At 44.9% G+C, this 7,819-nt stretch overlaps 1 pseudogene; it reads right to left on the bottom strand.

Annotated features, from left to right (window-relative positions):
• Positions 1-1,324: 1,324 nt before the first annotated feature.
• On the bottom strand, positions 1,325-3,067 carry LOC123139233 (ribosomal protein S3, mitochondrial-like; annotated as a pseudogene).
• Positions 3,068-7,819: the final 4,752 nt, after the last annotated feature.

Below are 7,819 nucleotides of genomic sequence, written 5' to 3'. Positions count from 1 at the left end.
TGATTGTAATTTTTACAATTAGTAGTTCTTGCTTTCATATTCCCATATATAGTTATCGTTTTTTCTGCGCTTTCATAAACTCATAGTTAGTCTAGTTTGGTGTAGTCTTTGTGGCCGGCCGGGACGAACTGGATTCGAACCAGATAAGAGTCGTGCGTTCCCTTCTTTCCAAGCGTCCCTTTGATTTTGCAGTTCAAGAAGAGAGGCAACCTCTATCTCTGTCTCTACATCTGCGGGCCGGTAGGCCGGCCAACTAACTCTTCGAATGAAGCAAGCCCTTTATCTTTATAATGAAAAAGAGAATGATGATGATGGCTACCATACCATTCATTCCTCCTCTGGATTTTCATTTTGTTGTAGTTCGGGTGGGATCTTATCAAGCTCATCCTAGAAATGAAGCTTGATAAGATCCCATATGACTCTTCTTTGCCCTTCAGTATCATCCGTCCGATTGACGAAATCAATTAACCCAGCGTCTGTTGCATGAAAGTTCTCTGAGATCTCACAGATACACTGGTTTTTAACAACATCAGCATCTCCGACGTAGGCGCATAATTGATCATAGAGCGGGGAAGTGGAATCATTCCTTTTGAAATTCTTGAATTTCTCATCAATCCGAAATTCCTTTATTGATTCGGCATATTGCCGAATATCTTCCTGATCCTGAGTCGGTCGGTTCAAGTCAATAGTTAAAGGAGGCACATCGCTCCTACTCCTTTGTTGGTTAACGCTCTCACTATCACTCTCATCAGATAGCATTAGATGAATGTATGCCGCCTTGGAGGTTTCCTCCTCCGAACGCGAAGGAGTTTTTTTTGCCAGCAGCTCTGTTCCTACCAGGGGGGCATAGCGCTCCCGTCCACTCAAGGTGTTACGCATTTCTTCGAAAAGGGCCCGTAGAATGTGATAAAAAGATTGGGTAAGCGAGAGAATCCATTCCATGATTAGTTCCCTAGCTTGATCTGTCACGATCAAAGAGGGATCTAAAACTACAGCCGCAATCACAATGAGAACTATTATCACTCCCCCCAAAAAGAAACAAAAAGAATAAGATGATAGATCAAGTCTTACCGAAATTGGATTTCCTCTTCCCATTCGAACTTCTGCGGGTTTCCCCGTAATAGGAAGATCTGCGAGAACTCTTACCCATATCTTACAATTTCTTCGGAATTGTCCGCTCATAGCACGATGGAATTGTCCGATTGTAGCCCGACGCGCTGCTTCAATGGCTCGATATGAAAGGCGACCAGCTCTACAACTTTTGGTGCCATATCTTCCAAAACCAAGTTGTGTACCATCCGGTTCGCGACCCCTACTACATCTGCATTTAAAATATTTACTATATTTCGTACGTTTCGGATATAGCACGTCCCTTCTTATTCTGACTATATGAGATCCGCACTTTGACACCTGAAATTCCGTTACGAGTAGATACTTCCAGAGGAGCATAATCAATTTTCTGGTTAAATACATTACAAGATGTTTTTCCATACTTTCCGCATTCAGTTCTAGCTATATCCGCACCCCCTAATCGACCAGAACAACAAATATGTATCCCCTCCACCCCTTTTGGCATTATTAATGGAATATCCTTCACTATTTTACTAAAAATGGAATGAAATGAGATTGGATTGTTCCTCAGTTGAAAAGAGATGTCTTGAGCAATCAGAGAAGCACTTTGATAAACAGATTTGATCTTTACCGACTCAATTAAGGTATTAGCGTTTGTTCTATTAGACAAAAAAGATCGCATTTTTTGCACTTCGTTCAAATAAGAGTTGTACCCGTACGGAATTATCCTCTTTCTTAGTATGATCTCTATCATCATCTCTATTCCCTTTATCAATTTTCCTATCCTACCTAGGTCTATGAATTTCTCTATCAATTCCATTACCTTATCCTTACCCATGAGGTTCCTACATTTGATCCTAAATTGAGCTAGGAGTTGTTTCCGGGCATACTCAAAAAAGGGTTATTATACACCCCAACCCCATCCCTTGGAAAAAAGAAGGTAGCACCAAAGAAAGGAAAGAGCGATATGGTGGTTTTTGTTGTTCCCGCGAAGCGAAGATCATTCGCTTGGCGAATGAAGTGGATCAACCTCTTTTTGGCTCGGGCCAAACACTTTTTCTTGTTGGTAGAGCTTTCTAAAAAAAATGATGCAAGAGCGTATTCTCTTATCTAAGCTTCCTCCCTTCGCTCCACCCATCGTAGATGGTTCAGCCACGCCCGGTGCCACGAAATGATTGAGAACTAGGACGGGGTCGAAATGCATTTTATTCTTAGTATTAAAAAAGTATTGCATGACCGAATAATTCAAGGAGGAGCGCACAGCGGGGAGGGTCCTTTTTAGTAGATGACTCGTCGAGTCATCGGAGTGGGACTTCTTTGGTAAAAATAACTTGATTCTATTCCTTTTTAGTAAGGAGGCGGCATTTCCCATAAGGAAAGGTATGTCATTTACAACCCCGGCGTATTGAGGCCGCTTGAAGGCCCCGCTCACCCGAAGTGATTTATCAAAATTCTTCTTTCTCGATGGTGATCGGTCATGGTATCCATAACGTTGCATCTTTTTCGGCCAAATCCGGATTTCGTTTTGCTTCTCCTGGTCGATCGACTCGACTCTTTTCCCTGCCCCCCGGCCTCTCACTTCGTTTCGTTCTTCCTCTGTACCATCGCCTGAATGAAGACACCCGATCGGCCCGACTTTCCCAAATGTCGGCCACCAGCCCTTTTCCTGTAGTACGGGGCTTGATTTCTTGTCTTGTTTTTGTTTTAGTCGTGGTGATCGCCCGGGAAGAAATAAATGAATGAATGTCCTTTTGGGAAAATGTAGAATAATACACCTACCGAGACGAAAGCCAAGGGCGAGTTTCGTAGGTGGACGTATTGAACTAAAATAAGATCTAAGATTGACATCTTGATACAATGATTTACCATAATAATAAATAGAGTCAATGGTGACAGAGCCGTGGGAAGAGCCGCTTCTTTTTTGCGGCGGGGGCTTCCATTCACCAGTGCAAACCACATACACGTGCTCTCTGAACCGTGCTAGATAGTCACCCATCACACTGCTCTCAAACCCAACCTATGGTGGATCCCGAGGGACAAAGCAAAGTCAAAGCGCTTGATCCTTAGCCCCATACTTTGAGATCTTCCTCCCCACCGATCAAGCAGCAACGCAGCTCGTGATAGGCTTAGCTTAAGCCGCTAACGTTCGGTTCGGATAAGTAAAGTCCCTTCGGTCGGTTCGCTCAGGTGGTCTTCCCTTATTTTCCCTAACATTCAGAGTTGTTCTGATTTGAGAAAGGAGCACCGCCAAGTCCACTAGGGGCGCCCTGAATGAATAAGAAATGGATAGCTGAGGTCAGGCTTGCATGAAAAAAGAAGATAATAAGTTAGATGTACACACCTGAGGTTGGTAAGAACTGAGGGACAATGCCCCCCCCCTCACTGGGCCCATCAGCGAAAGCAACTGCTACTTAATCGTAGGTTTGCTTTCGTGCAAGGCCCCCGCTGCTGGAACAGGCGGTTGTCATTTTCAAGTAAACACCCCGCCCCCTTTCTTTGCCCGCCGGCCGCCTAGCTCGTTATTCTTTGAGATCTGGATAGAGTCTCGCTTCAGGGCGGGGGAAGCATGGATTCGATAGATCTATCGAATCCATGCTGCAAGCAGCAAGCGTAGGCTAAAAAGCCAATAGTCAAACGTTGGAGTAGGGCGCGCCAAAACAACCGGGGGCCCCGGAGGGGTCAGTACAAAAGTACTATATTCTTTCCACTTACTTTCATTGGCTAGCTGCCTTTTGTAGCGCGCGTACTCTGATCCTCTTCTATGAATCTACAACTCTCTTTACTGAGCGAGACTTCATCTATATCCCTAAAAGTGGATTTGGATTCCCATTTATTCTTTGAAGATAGCTTCAACTAGGCTCCACCTTAGAGAGGGTTTTTGGTTTGAATCAAGATAGGGTCAGGGGCACGTCGGAACGGTAGCTGCTTAGTCTCATCCGAGAGTCCAATCTCTTTTGTTCTTGCTTTTGTGTCTTTGAATAAAAAAGAAAGAAGGGGGTCGATTTAGGCTCCTTCCCTTCCACTGCATAGCTGCGCTATCAGGTACTACGAGCCCTCTGCCCCACGCATCTAACCAGCTCGCGTGGTTCACCGGTTCCACCGAAAACTCTCATTTGTTGAAGCGGAGCATAGTGTGGCCTCGAGCGAGAAAGGTCTCTTTTTTGGTTTATTCACTGATCTGAAATGAAACTTAGCACTTGTTTTTTTATTGATTCCTGGGGCTAGGCATTCGCAGAATCAGTCTATCCGAATTGCAGACGCACTTTTCAGATCAGTGACGGCCTCTCCAGCAGAGCTGGGCGCCGGGGCCCTGGATGCGCTAGCGATCGGCACATTAGGGGAGTACTTGCCCGGGTTTCTCGGCCTGGTATCCTTATCCTCGCGTTCATGATATCTACATTCAACTGTGCACACGGTCGAAGCACGCCCGCCCCGTGTGCGTCTTTCATGACATGCTTTGGTCCCGGGTTTCTTCATGTGGTCTTCTAGCGTTAGAAGAAGTCGTGTCCGTCCCGGACATCTGCAACGTCCTCTCATGCCTTTTTTGGGGGGACAAACAACGATCAGGAAAAGACGGACCGAACCCATTCGGTGACTTTCGCGGTCGCCCTCACTGAACCGACTTGGATCTGAACTATGATTCAGATCAAGTCTTACCGAAATTGGATTTCCTTTTCGTGCCATATGTCGCTTAGACTTTACTTTTTCCCCTTTCCGCCCTTTCCTCTATTTGTTCGATAGGGTGTTCATTTTATTCGAATTCTAAACCCATTGTCGTCCACAGTTTCCTTGTCGATGCGAAGGGGCCAGCAGCCCCCAAAACAAAGTCTGACATCAGAACTCATACCGCGGTTGTGGCTTGAAGGCCGCATGCAAGTTCTAAAATATTTAGAGAGTATGTGTTGGTACGAGATCGCGCTATCAACTTATTTCATCTTTCTCGATGATTAGGACAAAATTGTATCCCTTAGGAACCGTACATGCACCTTTGTTTGGATGCCGATCTAATATTGTTTCAATATGAAATACTTGAAGGCCACACGCAATTGACTCACCTACATTTTGTGCTCCCATCCTTTTGTAGAAAAAGCCTCTGCCTCTGGGGAAGTGCTCACATCAACTCCAATTTGGATGGAGCTTCTTGATGGGTTAGAGCGTTTGCGAACCAAAAAGGGGAAAAACCCATCCTCCAAAGTAGTGAAGTGAGCCAGTACAATAAGACAATAGGTCTCATGGGCCAAGCCTGCTATCAGGCAGTGAGTGATAATCAATCCTGAAAGAGAGAAGGTCTAGTGCTCTCAGAAAATATTTGATTCGCCGAAAAATTGGCTTTATCAGACCAATCCATGTTCAGAAGCCTTCCATCAAAAGTCAGTGGTCTAGGCCGCTTTCCTTGACTTTGAATTGGATCTCATTCTTCTTCCTGGCACAAAAAGAGGGTAGACTTCATTCGAGACACATGGGTTCTTTTGCTTCCTTCAAAGATCTCGTCTTTGAGCCTCTAAAAAGAAGGGCATAGTATCCCAGCCACCTAGACCACCTAAAAGGAAGGAATTGGTCTTTAGCTTTGAGTGATCCAATCATTGGTGAATGGGTTCACTAAGGTAGAAGGAAAGGGCCCCTCCCGACCTGGGAAATTCACAGCAGGAAAGACCGGCGCCGATCAGCGAAAGCGAACCCTTCAGTACATCGCGTTCAGCCCTCCCTCAAAATCCCATTTGTTTTATTGAGGAATCACTCTTGATCCTCTAAAGGCTCTTCTCCGTCTATAACTCAAAGTCCATCTGTCACTCGTGGAAGCGCTTTAGAGTGCCTAGAAGATCCAGCAAACGGGGGTGCCAATGCTGTCCCAAGACCAGATCACGGTAGGTAGCTGCTTTAAAGAGGTTGGGAGACAGACTAGTGAACAATCTTCTTCTTGTTTTCTCTGACCTAGAGCACTCTTTATTTCAATCGTACGAAGAAACTCCGTGAAAAACCCAGCTATCACTCCTATGAGACGGCTAACTCCCAACTCCCGATACATTCTTTAGAGTCGACCAAAGGACTCGTTGGTTTGGACATAGTTTCTTTGTTCCTGTGTTTCTGTTTTGCTCTCCCCCTTTTTTCACTTAGTTTAGTTGGAATGGAAAGAGAACTTCCTTCAGTTTTTCTTTTTTTTGTTGCCTGGTTCGATCTCTCCGAGTGGAATAAGTGGGTCCTTCTTCTTTTTCCTGACTGATGAAGGTCGAAACTGAAGATCGAATCAAGCGGAGTCTGGATTCCTATGTTCGTACCAACTCAAATGATTGATGAATTGGATCTTGAGTATGCTCACTTCGCTACTCAGCAAGGGTGAAAAGAATGACAAAGAGACTGACATCACAGAGGATGGGAAGGACCCAATTGCCTACCTCTTTCTTGGTCCACCCCCTTCCCCCCTGGTGGGTACTTTATAGCTCACAACACGAGATAGGCAGATATGTGACATAGAAAAATTGCTTTCATTGACAACAAGACTCTCTTCCTGATTGGGATTGGTCTATGCAGGATCTCCTTCCCTATGAGACTCTTGCTTCCCTTTGAAAGAGGCAGACCCCTACTTCAATTGTCATCTGACGACTCTTCCCCAGCTGCGGACTCAGACCTCTCACAACCAAAAAAAAGAAAATCAAAATCAAACGAATCCGAATATAACCAATCTATTGCCTTTGATGACTCGTTGACAGCCTCCTCAACCCAAGCTTCCATCTCCTGCTCCAGACATCGGCGCTTGCCCGCGCCAGTCCATGAAAGGTGGATGAAGGTGAGTTTGACTACGAACTCGAGGATGCTGGGAACGATCTCTTTTCGGGGAATCACTCCCGTCGAGAGGCCCTCTTCCTCCCTTTTTCTGAATCTGGTAGAGAGGCAAAAGAGAAGTCCAGAGAGACCTCGGCTCTTTCAGGGAAAGGAGGGAGATTGAATGCGAGATGGAGTCCCTGCCGAATGGAATGGACATCCTTGGGGACAGTTGTGTAAGACATAATTTACCATAAAATTGGACGGAAAAACTACTAAAAAGATCACAAGAAACCCAGCTCAAAGTGAATGGAGAGAGAACCCCTGCGCCTTGGAAGGATCTGAAGCTGTTCGGACACTCACAGACAAGTGAACTCCAATCCAGGATCCCTCGAAAAGTGAAGTGAACTAGCCAGGTAGAACAGTCAGGTTAGGAAAAGAGTCTTTCATGTCAAGGTGAACATAGACAGACAAGGTTAGTTTGTTTTCCTTAATTCTCAGAGAAAAGACTCGTTGCTGGAACCGAGAGCACTGGTGATTGCTTTCTTTCTAACCTTCAGCCGAGAAATTCCATACCTTCCACCGACTTCTTTTGTGTGTGGCCAAAACATGATGCTTTCCAATGCCGAGTACTTTTCTTAACAATGTATGAAGCCCGTAAAACTGAAATCGATCCAAATCCACAACCTTGACGATCGAGGCAAAAGGTTATTATTATGGTGTGAGCCTTCTTTCTTTTTGGCCTTAGATTATCATAAGCGAGGAATGGTGCGTGCTAGCCTTCAGACTATACTTTATTGTAGGGAAAGGGAAAAAATGGAGAATATCTTTAAGAACCCTAGAAAGAATTGCACTTGGAGCAACAGGGGTCGGGTCACACTATATCAATATCATAATTCTCTTTTTTTAATTGATACTGATTAGCCGTAAATCAATTTGATTTTGTTATGCCATTAAGGAAACACTATTTGGGATACAATACCCATTT

The sequence above is a fragment of the Triticum aestivum genome, chromosome 6B (genome assembly GCF_018294505.1).
Source record: "Triticum aestivum cultivar Chinese Spring chromosome 6B, IWGSC CS RefSeq v2.1, whole genome shotgun sequence".
NCBI classification, from domain to species: domain Eukaryota; kingdom Viridiplantae; phylum Streptophyta; class Magnoliopsida; order Poales; family Poaceae; genus Triticum; species Triticum aestivum.
The sequence above is the reverse complement of the archived record's forward strand: the minus strand, read 5'-3'. Positions and strand labels throughout refer to the sequence as shown.